Source organism: Candoia aspera, chromosome 3, assembly GCF_035149785.1.
Source record: "Candoia aspera isolate rCanAsp1 chromosome 3, rCanAsp1.hap2, whole genome shotgun sequence".
Taxonomy (NCBI): domain Eukaryota; kingdom Metazoa; phylum Chordata; class Lepidosauria; order Squamata; family Boidae; genus Candoia; species Candoia aspera.
Window position 1 is genome coordinate 25,590,545 of NC_086155.1, and position 21,641 is coordinate 25,612,185.

Below are 21,641 nucleotides of genomic sequence, written 5' to 3' on the forward strand. Positions count from 1 at the left end.
ATGACCAAATATTGAAACTGGTAGTTAATCACAGGCCAAACTTCATGTTATTTTAACTGTGCAATTATCAGCTATATTTCTCCCTATTTTACCAAAAGTAACCATGGTGGCCTTATCTGGATTTGATTGATTGATTGATGATGTGCCATCAAGGCAAAGTTGACTCTTAGTAACCACATAGATCTTCTCCAGGATGATTATTTGGGTGTGGTTGGATGGGTGTAATAGGATGGATTTATGCCCTTGCCCTTTAGTGTCATCCCAACTGTGATTGGAGGTCTTGTGGCTGAAATTTTTATTGTCAAAAAGTAATTCATTTGTCTTTGTAAATTAAGGCCTTAAGAATGTCCATGAAGAACTCCAGGGTAGTTGTTGAGCAAATATATGTCTGTATATCTGTAGAAGTCCTCCCTTCTTTCTTTGTTAATTGTTATGGGCCACACCATTGCTGTAGCTGCAAGAGAGTATTTTTCCTGTTGTTGTTTATTCATTTAGTCACTTCCGACTCTTCGTGACTTCATGGACCAGCCCACGCCAGAGCTTCCTGTCGGTCGTCAACACCCCCAGCTCCCCCAGGGACGAGTCCGTCACCTCTAGAATATCATCCATCCACCTTGCCCTTGGTCAGCCCCTCTTCCTTTTGCCCTCCACTCTCCCTAGCATCAGCATCTTCTCCAGGGTGTCCTGTCTTCTCATTATGTGGCCAAAGTATTTTTCCTACTTTATCATTTAAGAAGAAAGTGCCTTCTTTCACCTCACCACATAGAATATATTTTCTCTGTGTACTGCTATCTGGTATCCCTTCTTTCCTGATTCTTCATCATGTATTTATCTTATGTGCTCTTTGCACATCTACTTATCTCTTTTTCTGTATCCAATATCTATTGTTCATCTCTTTCTTTACACACCACCTGCTTCTCTACATCACCATCTTTCCTACACCCTTTCAAATATTATGGCCTATTGACCACACACATTATTGGGTTTCTTGTTCCATAGTTGTTCCACTATTCATAAGAACCATAAGGACATAATCAACCAACCATCTGAAATAAACAATGTCACCTAAACCTCTGAGTTGTTTACATATTCAAGGTGTGAAGTGAAGTTGCTCTGAGTAATTCTGAGTTGAATATGAGTGAACAATTCAAAGAGAACATTGGCTCTTGACTCACCTCTTATTCCTCCCAGTAAACTTGCAGAAAAGCCCTCTTCAATTTGGATTAGACACAAAACATTTCAAAGATCTAGACCTACATTCAAGCACCTATAGGCTCTAGCACAATTAGTTTTGTGATTCTACTGCTACTTAAGTGGGAAATCTAATGCTGAGATTTCCCACCTAAGTAGCAGTGACGTTGGCTGAATTTGAAAAAGGCTAATCAGACCAAACTTGGTTCAGAATTGGATGGAAGACCTTTAATGTGTGGGGTCCCTTTCTGGAGACCTGCTCCTTAAAATGTTTGATTGTGTGCCATCAAGTTGTTGACTTTTAGCAACCGCATAGACAGACCTTAAAAAGTTTAGTTTTAATCCAGGTAAATCAATTTCAAACAGCAGGTTAAAATTATGTTGTTAGACTGATCTTACACTGATACCAATTTTATTGCTGCATGAAAACAATGTATACACAGACTTCTATTAAAACAATAAAGCATGCACACACATGATAGGTTGACAAATAGGCAGACAGATAGAGAGATGCTTTGTTTTATTTTGTTATTGGGTTTTAAATTATGGCCTTTTTTGCAGTTTTGAAAGTTTCCTTGTACATTTCATTACAACTTAAAGGAAGAATATAAATATTGTACATAAATAAGATTGCCATCCTAATCAGAATTATTTGGGAATAAGACAAATTGAACACTTTAGAGTTCACTTCCATTTCTGAGTTAAAAAAAAGTAAATATTGTTCTGCAGGTATACTAGGAAAATTGAGAATGCAATTGTATATGTACACAGTGCCACTGACGTGGACTGGATTTTCACTGGTTCACATACCTCTTCTGGCAATGCTAATTCAGTGCCATCAACATGGCTGAAAACATAGGAAGTCAGGTAGGACAACCTTCCCCAATCCGATAACACCAGATGTGTTGGGCAATATTTTCCATAAGTCCTATGTATAGATGGGTAAATTATCAGTTTCAGTTTATCTGATATTTTTTAAAAAAATCTCAAATATTTTTCTTTTCCATTGCTGAGGAAATTTGGATATTCTGGTAAATTCATGTACAAATATAAACCTGCCCATGTAACTTTCTACTGAAGACCAAAGTGTCTCATGTTCAATAAGCCTTTTTGCCCATCTAGACAGATAGCGATGTTGCACTTCCTGATTATAACTTGCCTTTGCCTGATAACAAACAATTATAAGAAAAGGTTTAAAGATTATTTTTCTTCCTAGTTTTCAGTGAGAGAAAGAATTAAGGTATGGAATAAGGTAAACCATATTGGAATAGAGCAGTGTTTCTCAACCTTGGCAACTTGATGTCTGGACTTCAACTCCCAGAAGTCTCCAGCATGCTGGCTGGGGAATTCTGGGTGCTAAAATCCAGACATCTTAAAGTTGCTAAGGGTGAGAAATACTGAATAGAGAAATTAAGGTATGGAATAGGCAAAAAACAGAAACAAACAAAATGTTTTTGCAGATTATGAGAAACATAACAAAATCTCCATCCCAAAGGAGAGAATGACCAGTACAAGTTTGGGGAAGAAAGAATGCACTACTTAATACAACCATAAGCACCTTATCTGTATCAGGTGCTCCATTCCTCCATGTTTTGGGTACTTTATTCAGTGAGAGACTGGGAAACTATGGGCAAACTTCTTTAGCCTAGGAGTTCTTACTCTTTTGGTCCTGCTTAGAGCTCCCAAAGGGTGTCATCATGATGTCACTGATGTAAATGGCACTGATAATTTTAGAGTCATTCTTTCTCTTTAGGAGTGGAGTCACTTTGGGTGAGTTCAAGCACAGAAGAACTCAAAGTGTTGCATTCCATTTGTTTCTTATAACCCCCTCCAACATCCACCTCTGAAAAGATCCCAAAGCATCAGCCCTAACTAATTTATGTGTCTCTAGTGGCCAAAATACAGGTAGTCCTCACTTAACAACTACAATTGGGACCAGCAACTCCATCACTAAGTGACATGGCCATTAAATCAGACATCACATGACCACAATGGACTTATATCACTTCCGCCACAGTTGTTAAGCAAGACATCACATGACCGCAACTTGCAATTTTACTGTCAGCTTCTCTATTGATTCTGCTTGTCAGAAGCAGGCTGTGAAATGTGCAAATAGTAATCACGTGACTATGGTGATGCTGTGGTGGTCGTAAGTATGAGGACTGGACTTAAAGTTACTTTTTCAATGTCATCATAACTTTGAACAGTCATTAAACAGGGCAGTTGTTAAGCAAGGCTACCTGAAGGATGCTGAGAACCACATGCTGCCTACTGATCCCTTGCTTCAAAGTATCATTAAGTGACTTCTGGTGGGGACATGGCAGACTGAGCAGCTGTGCCCGTGGGCCTAGTGGGCATAACTGACAACCCGGCATTTTTTTTCAGGCTCAGGCAGGTTTTCCTGAAGGCCAGGAGTGTTCTCTGGATGAAGGAAAACACCTGGAATCACCCCATCTGTCCTCCGGACAGCTGCTTGCAGCCAGAAGATCGCAAAAGTGTTTCACATTCGACTGGTAAGAGCTAGCTGGGAGGTGGGAATGTCATCACTTTCCAAGCCGTGCTGTAGCCTTAAAGGGACCCTAAGACCAGCCACCCCATTTCTAAATCACTAATGTTGTTGTTGTTTTTTTAAGTGTGTGTACCCTAAGAGAGGGTTTCTACAGCAAGGAGAAGCTGGCTCTCTTGGTGCTTATCATTATTTTGGGGATTACTTTTCAAAAAATTATTTTTTAAGGTTTGGAATTCATTTTCCTTCCAAATCTAAAGGATTGAGAGTAAACAATTGTCTTCCTGTTATTATTTTGGTATTAAATTTGAAGATACTAGCATTTTCCTAAACGTTGAATCGGCTGATTTAAACCTTCAGCTTTCTGCTTTCCCTTGGGAACTCTCTGCTTATCTCACTTTCACTTTGTGTAAACATACTTGGGCACTTTTCCATATCTTCGATTTTCACTGGTTAAGCTCCTAGGGGGTGCCATAATCTACTGCATGAGACATGGAGGATTTTAAACAGATCTTTTTTCACTTCTATCAAGTTTTTATATAAGATATTCAGGACATCGTGGAAAATACAAGTTCTAAAATGTGTCATCTGGTTGGGGATGTAGTGGCGGTAACTGAGGAATTCAACAGTGATAGAAATGTTTCTTCTAAGAATGAGATTGGGATTTCTGCTGAGATGCTGGATGAAGGTTGGATAGTGGAGTTGGAGAAATTTAATGGAGAGAGGGATCTGCAAGCAATAAGTAAAATTGACTTTTTGGTGAAATGCTATGAAAAAAAGAGGTCATTATGTATGGGAGGTTTTCTGAAAAGAAATCGGAATTTTTGTGTGGGGCAGTTGGGTTGTTTGATTTTTTTTAAGAGAAAAGCTCTGTGCACATTCTGGGGATATGTAACTGCTTTGGTTTATTCTGAAGTGGGATAAGGGTTGAAGAATGTTTATCTGGATCGCTTTTAGGGTTTGACTGATGTTTTTTTTGTTTTTAAGGATTTGGATTAAGATTATTAGGGTATATAAAAATGTTTCTTTGGTTGGTTTTAAGAATTTGATTTAAGGTCATTGTTTTGAATTGCTTTTCTTTTTTGGGTTTATTAAGATTAAGATTATTAAAACTGTTGTATTATTTAGTATAATGACAGACAATTTATGTGCTTTTTAGTTTGATTTTTATTATAGTAGACAGAAATGTATAGATTAGTAGTAGGACAGGAATAATTAAGGAAGTTTTATTTTGGGGGGGAGTTGTTTAGGAGGTTTATATGATTTTTTTTTTCTTTATTTTAATATAAGGGGAGGGAGTAACTGTACTTAGTGATTTTTATAATGTGCTAAAGGGGAATGATTTATAGAAATAATGTGGTTTTTGTTTAATATAGAGTAAGAGATTGATTATGGAAATTTTTGTATATCCTTGCTGTTAAAAGTTGGAAGTCAAATCTTTCTGTAATTTTGAAAAAAATTCTCTTGTGTTTTCACACCTTTTTAGTTTTTCTTCTCTTTTTGTAGTTTTTTTCTTTTGTAGCTTTTATCTTTCTTTTCAAACTTAATACAATTCATAATAAAAAAAAGATAAATTGTTTTCATTAAGCATCAGAAAGGGTGATTTAATAAATATTACTAGTTTCAAAAAAAGAAGATGAGAAAATTTAGCAATCAGGAGATCAAAGGGCAGGGCGTCTTACACATCAAGAAATGATTAAAAATCAGGAAGTGAGCGTACAGTTCTCGCAAGGGTAAGTTCCAAGTAGCACAGTCACTCAAGTAGAAGTACTGGAATGGTGCTAGTTTAATTATTTCTAAGACCCTTTTAGTCCTCAGTATTTAGGAACAGCCAATCACAGAAAGCTTCTCTGCTATTACAACTAAGTTCTCGCTAGCAAGTTCCTTTCCTACTATATATTGTAATGAAAATATGAAACTAGTTGAGAGTTGAGACAGAACATGGCTCTGAGAACACAGCATGTTCATTCGTTCCTAAAATTCCTAAAATAACTTGAACAGGCATACCTAATGATGTCCATCAGTTGCATTGGCTTGCTATGGCAGTTTTGACCATTGTTTCATGCCTTTTGAGTGCCGTACTCTAAAACATCTCCCAGGAGCCATTCTAGATGAAGCTTATATGATTTCCTGTGACAGATGGAGAGGCAGGGCATGAAAGCATCTGTTCCATAGGTGTGCCTTTAGAGGTAATCTTCAAAGCTTTTGTAGGCAGTAAGTTGCTAAATCAGAACAAAACTTTGCAGGCATATTCAAATCAACCATGTTAATATCTGTTTTCAAGAATCTTAAACAGTTCTGTTGTAACCAAAGCATATCAAGATTTTACTCAGAAGAGGTGGATCCTCAGTTTTGACTCAGTACAAAGAATCTGTCCTAGTTCATTGGTTAGAAAAGAGATCCCAAAGACCTGTGTTTATTTATTTATTTATTTTTCAAATTTCATCACCACCTATCTCCCTCAAAAGAGGGACTCTGGGCAATTTACAATAAAACTAAAAGTAAATACAGATTAAAATACGAAAAAAAACAGTACCTCTTCAATATACCTTTAGCAAAGGATCGTTACCTTGTCGTGGTGCTGGAGCTTGAGTACCTCAATGATGCCATGAGCTAAACCATGAAGGGCCACCCAAGATGGGAAGGTCATGACAGAGAGGTCAGACTAAATGCAATCCCTGGGGAAGGTAATGGCAACCCACCCCAGTATTCTTGCCGTGAAAACTAAATGGATCAGTACAACCAGAGATATGTCGGTATACCATCGGAAGATGAGACCCCCAGGTCGGAAGATGGTCAAAATGCTACTGGGGAGGAACAGAGGATGAATTCAACTAGCCCCAGACGTGATGATGCAGCTAGCTCAAAGCCGAAAGGATGGCTAGTGGCTGACGGTGCTGGTGGTGAACGGCAAATCCGATGTTCTAAAGATCAACACGCCATTAGAACCTGGAATGTAAGATCTATGAGCCAGGGCAAATTGGATGTGGTTATTGGTGAGATGTCAAGATTAAAGACAGACATTTTGGGCATCGGTGAACTGAAATGGACTGGAATGGGCCACTTCACATCAAATGACCACCAGATCTACTACTGTGGACAAGAGGACCACAGAAGAAATGGAGTACCCTTCATAATTAATAGTAAAGTGGCGAAAGCAGTGCTTGGATATCCCAAAAACAATAGAATGATCTCAATTTGAATTCAGAGCAAGCCATCTAATATCACAGTAATCCAAATATACGCCCCAACCACAGATGCTGAAGAAGCTGAAGTAGAGCAGTTCTATGAGGATCTGCAGCACCTACTGGACAACATGCCTAAAAGAGATGTTATTTTCATCACGGGAGACTGGAATGCTAAGATGGGCAGTCAAATGACACCTGGAATTACAGGTAAGCATGGCCTGGGAGAACAAAACGAAGCAGGACATAGGCTGATAGAATTTTGCCAAGACAACTCACTCTGCATAACAAACACTCTCTTCCAACAACCTAAGAGATGGCTTTATACATGGACTTCCCCAGATGGACAACACCGAAATCAGATTGACTACATCCTTTGCAGCCAAAGGTGGCAGACATCTATACAGTCAGTAAAAACAAGACCTGGAGCTGACTGTAGTTCAGATCACGAACTTCTTCTTGCACAATTTAGGATCAGACTAAAGAGATTAGGGAAGACCCACAGATCAGCTAGATATGAGCTCACTAATATTCCTAAGGAATATGCAGTGGAGGTGAAGAATCGATTTAAGGGACTGGACTTAGTAGATAGGGTCCCGGAAGAACTATGGACAGAAGTTCGCAACATTGTTCAGGAGGCGGCAACAAAATACATCCCAAAGAAAGAGAAAACCAAGAAGGCAAAATGGCTGTCTGCTGCGACACTAGAAGTAGCCCAAGAAAGAAGGAAAGCAAAAGGCAACAGTGATAGGGGGAGATATGCCCAATTAAGTGCAAAATTCCAGAGGTTAGCCAGAAGAGATAAGGAATTATTTTTAAACAAGCAATGCGCGGAAGTGGAAGAAGACAATAGAATAGGAAGGACAAGAGACCTCTTCCAGAAAATTAGAACCATCAGAGGTAAATTCCAGGCAAAAATGGGTATGATCAAAAACAAAGATGGCAAGGACCTAACAGAAGAAGAAGAGATCAAGAAAAGGTGGCAATAATATATGGAAGACCTGTATAGGAATGATAACAATATTGGGGATAGCTTTGATGGTGTGGTCAGTGAGCTAGAGCCAGACATCCTGAAGAGTGAGGTTGAATGAGCCTTAAGAAGCATTGCTAATGTCCTAACAGCCAGGAACCACGCTGAGACAAGGAACTGGTCTCTAATGTTTTATTGCTTGTACATAACAGGAATCCTAACAAACTGAAGAAGCGTGGGAAAAACCCAGACATATAAACCCCAAAGGTTAAGGCGGTCCCGATCTGTGTTGCTTTGAATGGCTGCCCAATTCCTCAGTGCTACGCATGCGCTTAACAGTCTGGATGGGAGCCCCCTGCTCGCCATCCTTACTCATGGCATCTAATAACAAGGCAGCAGGAGACGACGGCATCCCAGCTGAACTGTTCAAAATCTTGCAAGATGATGCTGTCAAGGTAATGCATGCTATATGCCAGCAAATTTGGAAAACACAAGAATGGCCATCAGACTGGAAAAAAATCAACTTATATCCCCATACCTAAAAAGGGAAACACTAAAGAATGTTCAAACTATCGAATAGTGGCACTCATTTCACATGCCAGTAAGGTAATGCTCAAGATCCTGCAAGGTAGACTTCAGCAGTTCATGGAGCGAGAATTGCCAGATGTACAAGCTGGGTTTAGAAAAGGCAGAGGAACTCGGGACCAAATTGCCAATATCCGCTGGATAATGGAAAAAGCCAGGGAGTTTCAGAAAAACATCTATTTCTGTTTTATTGACTATTCTAAAGCCTTTGACTGTGTGGACCATAACAAATTGTGGCAAGCTCTTAGTGGTATGGGGATACCAAGTCATCTTGTATGCCTCCTGAAGAATCTGTATAACGACCAAGTAGCAACAGTAAGAACAGACCATGGAACAACGGACTGGTTTAAGATGGGGAAAGGAGTACGGCAGGGCTGTATACTCTCACCCTACCTATTCAACTTGTACGCAGAACACATCATGTGACATGCTGGGCTTGAGGAATCCAAGGCTGGAATTAAAATCGCTGGAAGAAACATTAACAATCTCAGATATGCAGATGATACCACTTTGATGGCTGAAAGTGAAGAGGAACTGAGGAGCCTTATGATGAAGGTGAAAGAAGAAAGTGCAAAAGCTGGCTTGCAACTAAACCTCAAGAAAACCAAGATTATGGCAACCAGCTTGATCGATAACTGGCAAATAGAGGAAGAAAATGTAGAAGCAGTGAAAGACTTTGTATTTCTTGGTGCGAAGATTACTGCAGATGCTGACTGCAGTCAGAAAATCAGAAGACACTTAATCTTTGGGAGAAGAGCAATGACAAATCTTGATAAAATAGTCAAGAGCAGAGACATCACACTGACAACAAAGGTCCGCATAGTTAAAGCAATGGTGTTCCCCGTAGTAACATGTGAGAGCTGGACCATAAGGAAGGCTGAGCGAAGGAAGATCGATGCTTTTGAACTGTGGTGTTGGAGGAAAATTCTGAGAGTGCCTTGGACTGCAAGAAGATCAAACGAGTCCATCCTCCAGGAAATAAAGCCAGCCGGCTCACTTGAAGGAATGATATTAAAGGCAAAACTGAAATACTTTGGCCACATAATGAGAAGACAGGACACCCTGGAGAAGATGCTGATGCTAGGGAGAGTGGAAGGCAAAAGGAAGAGGGGCCGACCAAGGGCAAGATGGATAGATGATATTCTAGAGGTGATGGGTTCGACCCTGGGGGAGCTGGGGGTGTTGACAACCTACAGGAAGCTCTGGTGTGGGCTGGTCCATGAAGTCACAAAGAGTCGGAAGCGACTAAACGAATAAACAACAACTTCATTATACATATACATATAAAATATAAAATTTTATATTTATGGGATGTCCTTATGTATGCAGAGTCTTATGTAGGAGCTTTCTATCAGCAACTAAAACACAAAGCAGTAGACAGTGGACAGTAGACAAGAACTCAAACATTGAAGGCTGTATATGGTGTTCCACATGTGACCAGCAGGAAAACAGCAGCAACATATCTAATTTCCTACTTCAAATTGATTAACATCTTACCTGAATGTAGGTACAGTAACCTTGCCCCAGCTTATTGGACTTCAGATACAATGGAATTTCACCCCATATAACAATTGAGGATTTGTCTGTTAAACTGAGTTTATTCTGCAATAACAGCTTTTACATCAATTGCATAATTATACTAAGAACATAAATTGATGCAAACAACTACATTCAGAGTTAACAGGCATTTGGATTTAATGGACACACCATTCCCCCAAATGATATATTAAATCACATGTTAACTGTATGCATATGTTAGTACATACATGTATTTGTGTATGTTAATCCTATGTTTTGGATAGCATCCCTTAGAAAGTTCACAACATAAGTAATGTTTGTAAACTGTTATTCTATAAAAAGAACACTATCCCAGCAGCCATAGAATATATTGGATTTCTCTCTGTATGTTCTGAAGTTGGTTTCTCATTTGAGAAGAGGAATCCAATATCAGATTCCCTTTCCTGCCTTCACACCAGCCAACAAGATCATCTTCTTTTAAAATAAATTTAAAAATTCTGACCTTGGAAAGCCTCCAAATGGAGATGTGATGTGGGTGGGCCAGGCAGGATTCTCTCTTTCTTGTAAACACTGAATAAATATGGATACTTCAAGAGTTAATCAAAAATTATTTCTTCCCATTCCTACCAAAGACATTATTTTTATTTCCTACAAAAGAAAGAAGTCTATTTTTTTTCTGTCAGAGTACTCCAAACAAAGAATAGGATTGTTTTGTGTTATAACTACATTTTATATAGGCCTACACATGGGTTCCATCATGCTTAAGCCTCAATTTACACAAAATCTAGAAAATAATTACATGGCAGCCAATATGGGAGGAGTTAATCTTACCTTCTTCTGCTACATACAGACTTTATACACAAAGAACCTTGTTTGCAATGGCTAGGTTTATCCACTAATATAGAGCTGGTATTTTTCTTAACAACCTTGGACTAATTTATCCTGGTTATTCAAAATCCCTTTCTAAGAATCAGAGGTTGACCACAGAGGCCAATGTATACTCTTGCCTTGCACAGTTGGAGAATGTTATTGCTGCACTTTAAAAAAAAAAAACCACATAGCAGGTAAACATAATAATTAAGAGCAGGGAAAAGGTCATAAGATAAACACTAAGTCTTCAGTGCTTATTTACAGAGTGCAGGGTTTACTTGTGAAGGCAGAATCTTACAATGTTAGTTTATGGCAATGGATGAAACTGTTTCTCACAGTTTTAAATTCTCCAGCTCTCCCATTGATTTGAATCTTTTAATTTACTCTCCTCCTCTACAGGTTTCAGTATATGCAAGTTTTCTCAATGGCCTTCCAACTGTTTCAAGGTTTCTGCAATAAGCAGCTGAAAATGACTCATTTTTTGACTCATTACAAGAATTCTAGAAAGCAACTCCATAAGAAAGCCAATCTCTAAGCACAGACATGGAAAAGAGAGGAAGGAGCAGCTTACAACAATACTCCTCAAAGTCCCAGGGAGAAGTAGAAGTTATCTGACTGCTTATCCCTTCATGTTTTCCATGTTTGTATGTGAGCATCACATCACACTCATTGTTGATGTGGTCTTGCACTTCTACAGTAGCATGGGATTGTTGTCCATATTAAATTATTCTAGCTGCCCCCTCAACCCAACTTGTTCATACTGGATGGAATATCACAATTTCATTAGTATGTTCTAATGGCTGTAGAACAAATTATGAAGGGAAGAGTTCTGTAGAAAAATGATCAAATCAATCCATTTATTTTCCCTGCTGATTTTTCATGTCCTCATGATATGTGCCATTAAAAACATCTGTACAAAAATTCTTACATAAATATGTATTTTGAACATATTTTCTCATAAACTATGCATACATTTATTTCTAGAAGTGTTCTATCCTAAAATCTGCATTTTAAGCATTTTGATAATGTTTTTGAGCCAAATTCTTGCAGTGCAAGAATTTTTAAAAAGTGCAAAACTGAAGGAAAAATGTGTTCTCATCTGCACATTGGGCCAGAAATTGCCGATCAGGTCGCTCTGTATTGGAATTCACAAAGACCGAATTCGCCAAATCTTTCTAGTTCTCTGTGTTCTAAAATAATACATAAGGACAGAGAAGTAGTCCATATGGTCCTTGGCACCCTTCGTGACTTAAAACATCTGGAGACTTCATCTTAAGTCAGTTGATGGCATACCAATTAAGTGGATAGATAGCTGAATCAAAAATTGAACTGAGTGTTCAATTCAAATTGAAGTGAGTGTTCCCCAATAATTTTTCATCCAAGCTGAAATGAAATGGGGGGCCACAAGGTTTAGTCTGGCCTGGGCCTCTACTCTTTCATATTTCTATTATTGTGTTGGATGAAGAAGACAGAGTGTTTATCAAGTTTGCAGATGACATAGAACTAGGTCAGATAACTAAGACCTTTGAAGACAGAAATAAAAGTCAAAATGATGTTCCTAGGTTAGAGAAATGGGCTGGGAAAAAGGATGCCTTTATGTCAGACATATGGATACATCTATGCAGTTGTCTTGACAACAGAGTGGAAGTGGTTTTCAATTGCTTTCTTCTCAATTTCCTAGCCTAATCTACAGCTCTGTGGTTCCCTAGTGGAACCCTATCCAAGTACTAAACAGGTCCAGTCCTGTTTAGCTTCTGACCCCAGTCAAGGTCAGCCAGGTGATGCCACCAGCAGAGATACTGAAAATAACAGAATGAAATTTAGCAGAGACAAATATAACATTCTTTGCTTAAGAAACAGAAATCAAATTGACCAATACAGGATTAGGAATTACCTAGCTTGGTAAAAGTACCTGTGAAAAATATCTTCAAATGGTAGTTGATTATAAATTGAATATAAGTCATGAATATGGTATGGCTGCAAAAATGGCAAATACAATTTTAGAAGGCATCAAAAGACCTATAGTTTCCAAATCATGGAAATAATATTTATACATTATTCTGCATCAGCCAGACCCATTGATTGTTTGGGAACTGGGGTGTGTGATGAGTTCCTTGGTGGGAATGGGACAGACCACAGACAAGGTCTAGGGATTTTTTCCCCCCTCCTTCTATTGCAGGAAGAATTGAGTATACAGAAATAATTCTTGTTTAAACAAAATTGAGAATACCCATTTATTTTAATCATATCACTATAACTATTTACCTATGGGTCTATCCTTACAATTTCTTAATTTCTATATATATGGAATTATAAGGATTTCTCATCTATATTTTTTATGAATTCCTATAAACTTTTTTTCTTCTTTTCCTCCTTTTTTTTTTACAGGCAGGCTTGAATTGCTTACAGTGTGTATATTATCAGCTTAATTTTATTGTTACTACCTTCCCAGCTGTGGATTGTGGAGAAAGTCCTCAGTCTGAATTCTAGCATCTCATTAGCTCCCCTGCCCTCACCTTTAGCCACCCTAAGTTAGACTGACTTGGTTGGTAGTGGTCTTTTCAGTCTTTTCAGCCAAGCGTTACTTGCCTCTATCCTGAGCTACAGGGACTTTAGCATCTTTCAGTCTTTGGCTGAGAGGGTGAAAGTTTGTTACTGCCAACTGGCTATTGGCTGTTGCATTGGTGAGAGAGTTGGTGTGGCTCCCGGGCTCTACCACTCTACTCAGCTTTTCACTGTTTGTGCATCAGAATCCACATTCCAGTCACCTGCTGCATGATGCACCAAACTTACTTTGTCCTGACATTTATTGCTTTCCTCCTCTCCATCTGCACCTTCTCATTTCCAACTCTCTAACACACAAGTGCAACCTTCCCTCTTATAGAGAGTAAGGAAGATGACCTTGATAGAGATTGGCCAGATTCATTACCAATGTGACAAGGGAAAATCATTGCTTAAGCCCAAAACAAGAATAAGGTATGCATAAGAAACTCAGGCAGACACCTCCCTAATTCACATGAGTATAAGGGGGAGGGGGGAAGTAAAGAACAGTCAGACTTGTTACTATACCCAGTATTAGTAATTGCAATTTTAGTCTTTGTATGGAGTTCATATCTAATTTGGTCTACATAGTGAGGCTGACATCTTTCAAAAAACAAACAGATGCAGAAGTGTTACCCTGTTATAGTTGGAGCACAGGTATGGACCAGCTAATTAGCTGCTTCAAAGTCCTGGAGAGGAAAGGCTGAGGCTGATCACTGCGGCTTTCTTCTTCCAAAGATGAAAGCCTTATACTTCAGGTGACTGGAAAATTTGTGAAAGAGTATACCACTGGAGGTTGGTTGGTTGGTTGGTTAGTTGGTTTTAAAAGAAAGCACAGGGAAAAATAGGAAACTCAGTGGAAAAAACATAATAGAAGAAAAAAATTCTGCTGGGTTTCCAACCAACAACCTTCTCTTTGCAAAGCAAGAGTAATAGCTATTGTGCTATTATAGCACTCATGGTAAAAGGTCTTATTTAAAAGATAATAGAGAGCATGGTACATACTGTAAAGTAGGCAATGAACAGCTGGAGTCAGCCTGCAACAAACCAAGGCACACTGTCTGAAACAGATAGGAGCTCTTGAGGCAGTCTAAATGGAAAAGTGTAGTTTGGGAATAAAGAAGAAAAACACACTCTGAGATCACTAGGGGATTAACAGAGTGTGATATTGTCCATTTCTGCCTCTCCAGAAATGATTGCTGGCAATGGGGCAACTTGGCTGTATTGATAAGCCTAGCATCCCAGTTTTCATTCTTTCATCATATTTCCATAGTCTGAACTCCCCACCCCATGTTTTCATGCTTGAGTGAAACCTCATGGAAAAAAATCATGAGAGGCAACTATTCGAAGTGATTATAGAGCAATATAGAGATGTGTAATCGAAAAGGGGGAAAGCCACCTCTAAATAAACAAAAACACCAACAAAGAAACTAGAAAGCAGGCTGCAAATGAGGAAGAAAAATGAAAACAAATCAGACAACATGTTTTGGCACAGATTTCTATTGAATTACCTCTGCATTCAATTCTCTGTTGAACATCATGCATATGTTATCAATTTGCATAGCTTTTACTTCTTGGGTGGAAAAAATGCAATAGTGGCATGGGCTTCTCAAATAGATAATTGGTCACTGGACTACTAGGTAGCATTCTTCCTTTCCTAATGCTTCTTTTAATAGTCAAGCCTTCTAAAAAGTTATCAAATCTGCAGGAAGATTTTGTTCAGATTATTCTTCTGTCCTGCTGGTTGGATGGCTTTTCAGCTGCTAGAAATAGAAGAACCATTGCTCTGGGTTTCAGTGAAAAACAATAGTCATTTTACTTCTTTTCAGTTATAAAGCTGTCCAATCCAAATGAGATGTAAATATTTTTTTTAAAAAAAGATGGAACTCAGATTTCATTCCTCGCAGAAGAAAAGTGCTTCTGATAGCTTGTTGAAAAAACAACAACAGTGTAGTTGTCCTGCTGTCTTATAGCAAGTATATTATTGCAAAAAATGACTAAAGTGTGGTGAGAAGGGAGAGCTCTTCATTTCAACTCCAAGGAGTGGTGGATGGATCAGCTTGTTTCGGCTAATGTTAGTCTTGCACATGTTCCACCTGCATAGAAAATGTCTCCAAGGCTTAGAACTTAATATCAGGAATGAAAAATCAGGAGTCTGGTAGCATCTTTTCCAACTAACAAATTTTATTAAAAGGCTTTCATAATCTGATGAAGTGAGCTGCAGCTCTGAGTTTTTGCCACCATAGAGAGTATGGCTCTCCTACTATGTCAGGCTGTCAATGAAACACATTGATGGGAAGGACTGTTTTCTATTCTGCAAAATCATGGAGTGAATTTCAGTATGCTAAGTGGTATCCCATATCCAACTCTAGATACATCTCACATGGTGCTTGCTCATTTGGATCTTACTATGGATGTCCCACAGCATCAAGAACAGCAGTGTGGTACCTTCCCTAACTCAGATCACTTTGAGTGTCAAATATATCAATAGACAAATTATTTCTGGAATAATTGCCATGTCCCCAGTTTCCAATAGCAACTACAATGTAACATATTCTAGAAAACTGAGATACTTTTCATGATGTCAACTAGTATAGGTGGTTATCTTTAATCATAATTATTACAGGAAAAGTTTTGCACTGAAAATTATACAAAAGTTTGCAAACTGGAAAATAAAACTTTTTTTTTTAAATGCCATGACAAATCCCCAGACCAATCTTATATGTTCTTAGTTGCCACCTGGTGGCTGACTATATAACACGTATTAATACATATCTGTAGTTAGATGATTAAATTATATTTTGATCCAGACTGTTAATCCCACCCAACTCTGTGCAGAACTTCATATTTTATTCCTTCGAAGGTTTATTGTTCAGAAGAAAAATGCCATAATCCAGTCATTTATCTGCATGGAGCCTAAATTGAATCCTAGACAATGCCATTTAAAATATTCTCAGTCAAAATAAACAAAACACAGTTAAATGGGATAATGGTCAGTGCTTAGGAAACTGGAGAAACTTGACCAGAATCTAGCTTCTGTAAAGATGAGCTTCTGCAATTTTATCCACAATGTAGCAGTCTAAAGAGGAATGGTAACAGCTAAAGATATATAGCTGAATTTTCCAGATCCTAAACACTTCAGGGATTGGTCCAGGAGTCCAGTATGATCTTCCCTTACAACTAGCCCTCCATCTACTGATATCAGACTCTATGACTAAACAGATGTTTTTAACTGCTCAATTGTGTAAGAGTAAACAAATGACTGTTTTGTTTTTTTCCTATTTAGAACCCTCTAGATTATCTTGGTCACCTCGTGAGAATGATGCCACTTCACTGACAATGTCAAACAAAAGACAAAGATGGATACAGGCACATCTGCATAAAAATGAATGAGCTATCTTTACATAATGTCTCCGCATTCTGTTCTCATTTGATTTACTTGGCTCAGATTTATGCCATTCTGAATCCAGCTGGTGATTTGGCAATAAAAAAGGTATCTAAACTTAACAGGCCAACAAAGGAAATTGGAAGGTGAGGAGAGGAGAAAGAGAAAGAAACTAAATTACATGTGTTTATAGAAACATTACTGTACCTTTGATCTGACTTGTACTTTTTGTGTGTATATATAATCATAAAAGTAAAATGACTGCAAGAGACATTTTGTACCTTGGTTTGCAAAGCTTGATGAAAACCTTTAATTAAGTTGAACTCCTGGAGGGCAGATTTCTCAATTTGGCAATGAAAAGCTGATGTAGCGAAGAAGATACCTATCCATCCATATACTTCCAAAATTGCTTTGGAATTCTTTATGATTGCCTTGTACAGTTTTTAAACTGTGAGAGAAGATGTTAACAGTTAAAACCAAATAGGAAATGGGGAAGGGAAAGAATATTACCTGTTTAGGCAAATGATTTCACTGTGAATGCCAGAAAGCAGATTTAAGGCCATAATATCTAGGTAACAGATATGAACGTATTAGTAATTATAATAAGCCTGGATATGGTGTACCTAATATAGCTACAAGTAGAGCACTTAGCTTACATCCCTGACTCTGCCAATATACACCACACTAATGCAGTATGTTGCCCTTCAAATCACAGTTATCTATTGTATGTCTTATTAAATCCCTAATTGAAGATTAACCTAGTTCCATACAATTACAGGTCAATTCACCCATTATATAATTTTGGCTCAGTTTTCTTTCGATCCCTATAGAATAACACTATTCAGATGACCAGATATATTTGCATGTAACAGATAAACTAATGGAAGATCTGCAGTCCAGACATACAGAGAACCAAGCCCTGATGAGTAGAATAATACTTGGTTCTAAGTAAAGATGCATAGGACTGCAAGATAAAAATAACTGTATGATTGTCCTTGTCCTGAATGAAGATCCTTATTATATGGCTATGCAAATGTCAACATTCTGCCATTCAGCAAGGGGGAAGAATATTTAACATTTTTCAGATAGATAGGTGGAGATGGAGATGGAGATAGAGATAGTTAGATGATAGATGATGGATGGATGGATGGATGGATGGATGGATGGATGGATGGATGGATGGATAGATAGATAGATTTTCATTAGTTTGGAATTTTCCCAAAGAGAGAGGACAAAAAGCCTGGGAATGAAAAGGAACATTTGGTAAACTAAGTCCGGGTGCAAGTAAGTCCAGCCTGGGGGAAAGAAAACTGCAAACAGACTGCTATAAAACAGCAGCAGAAAGAAGACTGAAATGTAAAACTATACATACATCCTTACAACCAGGCTCTTAGCCTCTCAAAAGCTGCTTTACATATTAACTAAGGCAGCTAGTATCTGCAATAAAAAAAAAAAAATTATACTCAAGCTGAATTGTTGGCTTCCAATAATAGCATGGGTTCCAGAGGAAAACAAAAACAAAAAGCATTATAGGATCTTGGGAGCACCCTACGGACACTAGGTACAACTTCTCCTCAATTTTATGGTAGAGAAACTATTCTAAGTTTTCTAGACCAAAACCATGGGGCTCCACTAGGTAGATCAGACCAGAAAATCAATTCCACAGGAAGACCGGAACTATACTTTATTCAGATACACTACAATAACAGAATCTTGCAAGACTGATTGTGTTTTACCTTTCCTCCTTCTTACAGCCCAGTGAATCAGGCAGGAGACTGCCTTAGTCATTTCCAAATGTTACCTTCTTCCCAGGACTTACAGAATATCTCTTTGCTTATACAATAGTTCTTGCAATTTTCTGTCAAGGTTATCTCCCTTGCTCTCTATACCTGTTGACCATGGGAGCCAGTTTGGTCTAGTGGTTAAGGCACCAGGCTAAAAACCAGGAGACTGAGATTTCTAGTCCTGCCTTAGGCATGAAAGCTGGCTGGGTGACCTTGGGCCAGTCACTCTCTCTCAGCCCAATCCACCTCACAGGGTTGTTGTTGTGGGGAAAATAGGAGGAGGAGGGAGTTTTAGGTATGTTCTCCACCTTGAGTTATTTATAAAAATAATAAAGGCGGGATAGAAAATACATAAATAAAATCAGGTCACTAATGCCTCACTTTTAATGTCTTACTGGCCTCCCATCCATGTCCTGTTTCTGCCTGCTTATTCAGCATGTTTTCTAGCACTATCAGAACTATGCAGTGATTTGGTAGCAATCCAGATGGACCATTTAACCCAGATGATGAATCAACTTGCTCAGCAGGTGGGTCAGACTTTATCACAACCAACTATGCCTGCAGCTCTCCAGCCCAGGATACAGCCACCCTTGTAGCCACAGTTACAACAACAGCTAAACCTGCCTTCCATTGCTGCCTCCCTCCTTGTTGCCTGACAAATATGATAGGGAATTGGAAGCAAATTTACAATGTTTCTCATTCAATGTAACTTATGCATCTCCCTAAAGCATGAGGAATTTCCTATGAACTAATACCATGTAGGATTTATAATTGGCCCCTTGACTGAAAGAGCTGCAAAATTGGTTATTCCACTCCTGCTACAGTATAGCTTACATGTATTATACTAACTTCATGAGCCTTCTGAAAGTTGTTATTGATGATTTCCTCTACACAGGTGACAGGCACTTATACCAATATAAATGTTTGATGCTTACATATTTGGCTGACTTTTAGTATTTAGTTGAGGATGTGAGCCTTAAATCCAATTTAAAGCGGGGGCCTCACCCTCCCCTTTTTCTTGGGATGGAGAGAATTTCACCTGAGGAAAGAAAACTTTCAGCTCTACCATGACAATTAGCCAAGTGGTAATTTTGGAATATTTAAGAGCATCCACTTCCTGCTTTGTGATTTCTAGTGGCCATGAAAATAGACAACAAAATTCTTACTACATATGTTGCCATGCCAAATATTTAAATGCCAAGTCAGCTGGAGAGCCAGTTTGGAGTAGTGGTTAAGGCGCCAGGCTAGAAACCAGGAGACCATGAGTTCTAGTCCCTCTTTAGGCACAAAGCCAGCTGGGTGACCTTGACCCAGTCACTTTCTCTCAGCCCTAGGAAGGAAGCAATGACAAATCACTTCCAAAATCTTGCCAAGAAAACTGCAGGGACTTGTCCAGGCAGTTGCCAGGAGTCAACCTAACTTAAAGGCACCAAAAAAAAGAAAGAAAGAAAGAAAGAAAGAAAGAAAGAAAGAAAGAAAGAAAGAAAGAAAGAAAGAAAGAAGTCAGCTAGATAGCTTCAAGTCCTTCTATCCCCTCCCACAGTGTCCATTGGACAAGATGTCCTTAAACCTCATTACCAGCTTTTCACATGTCAAGGGCCATTTTGGTCTTAGTAAACATTTTCTCTAAGATGAGTCATTTTAATGTCTTACTGGCCTCCCCTTCATATCCTGTTTCTGTCTGCTTATTCAGCATGTTTTCTGGCACAGAAGCTCACCCAATTCAGCTTTTTGGAACATCCTTTTTGGACTATTGAATGTTACACTTCTTTGGCCCATCACCTGCAATCTGACAGTGACAAAGAAAATAAATGCCATCATGGAGATGTGGCTTCCTTGTTCTGTATACCTACTACCAAGATGACTGGCCTGAGCTTCTTCTAACCAGGTTCAGCTACAATAACTCAGTTCATTCTTCTTCTACTCAAATGTCAACCTTTCATGTGACACATTTTAGCCTAATGCCCCCAAACTGTCATCCCTTCCTAAGGGCTGTTCCCCACTCCCCAGGAACTGCAAATTATGCAGCAATTCCTCAAGATGCAATTCCTACAAGTGCTTTGCTGACTCTCATTGTAGGAAAGCCTCCCACCGCTATTTGAGACTGTGTCTGCTTTTGACCAGATATTTCCTCTCTTCCAAACAGCCTAAGAAGCTAGATGCCAAGTTTATTGACTCATGTCCCATACTGGCATAACTGCATCTACCAGTTATAATGAAAACACAGCCTTCCTTTTACCATTCCCTCCAGCCGCTGGACTGCTCCTATGTGCACATCTGCCCCCCCCCCCCCATTTTCATAGAAGGGAAGGAGCAATTCAAGTTGGAACATATTCTGGATTGTCATTGCAGACTGGCCAAGCTGGAATATCTGATTCACTAAAAGAAGAAATCATGAGAAGCAGCAGATGTTCATGCCTCTTACCTCCCCCAGTGATTCAACTTGCAATATCTTGACAAGTTCAGGCTTCCAGAATGACTTTAGAGCCAGCTGGCAGCTGCAGCATGCACTACCACTGCTGACTCGGAGAAGGATGGTATCTGATCTGGGGAGGTAGAGCGGAGGCAGTAGAACTATTGGATGGGAAATGGTCATTACCCCACCTGAGGTGAATGGTAGAGCTACTGGACTGGAGGAAGATTATGATCTGAAAGTAGAGGACATGGATTTCTCCTCCTTTCTGTTGTAGAAATACAACCTCCTGCCATCAAAAACGATGGCCAAAGTAAGAGCAAATCTGGCCTCAAGGGGGAGGCCATTCCAAAGGGCCAGCACCACCACCAAGAAAAACACTTTGAGCATCATCCTTCCTGACTTCCTAAAAGTGGGGAACAATAAGCTGCTTTTCCCATTACAATTGTAACAGCCAACTTCAGTAGTCTGTAAGTAGCCTGGTGCAAAGCCATAAAGGGCTCTATACATTAACCCAAGTCCTTTAAATTGCACCTGGAAGCTAACAGGCAATCAATGCAGGGCTTGCAATTCAGGTGTCACAAGCTCCCTGCATTAACTGCTGGTGAGTATCCAGGCCACTGTATTCTGTGCCAGTTGGAGCTTCCAGGTGGTTTTTAAAAGCAGCCCTATGGAGTCCACATTGCAGTAGTC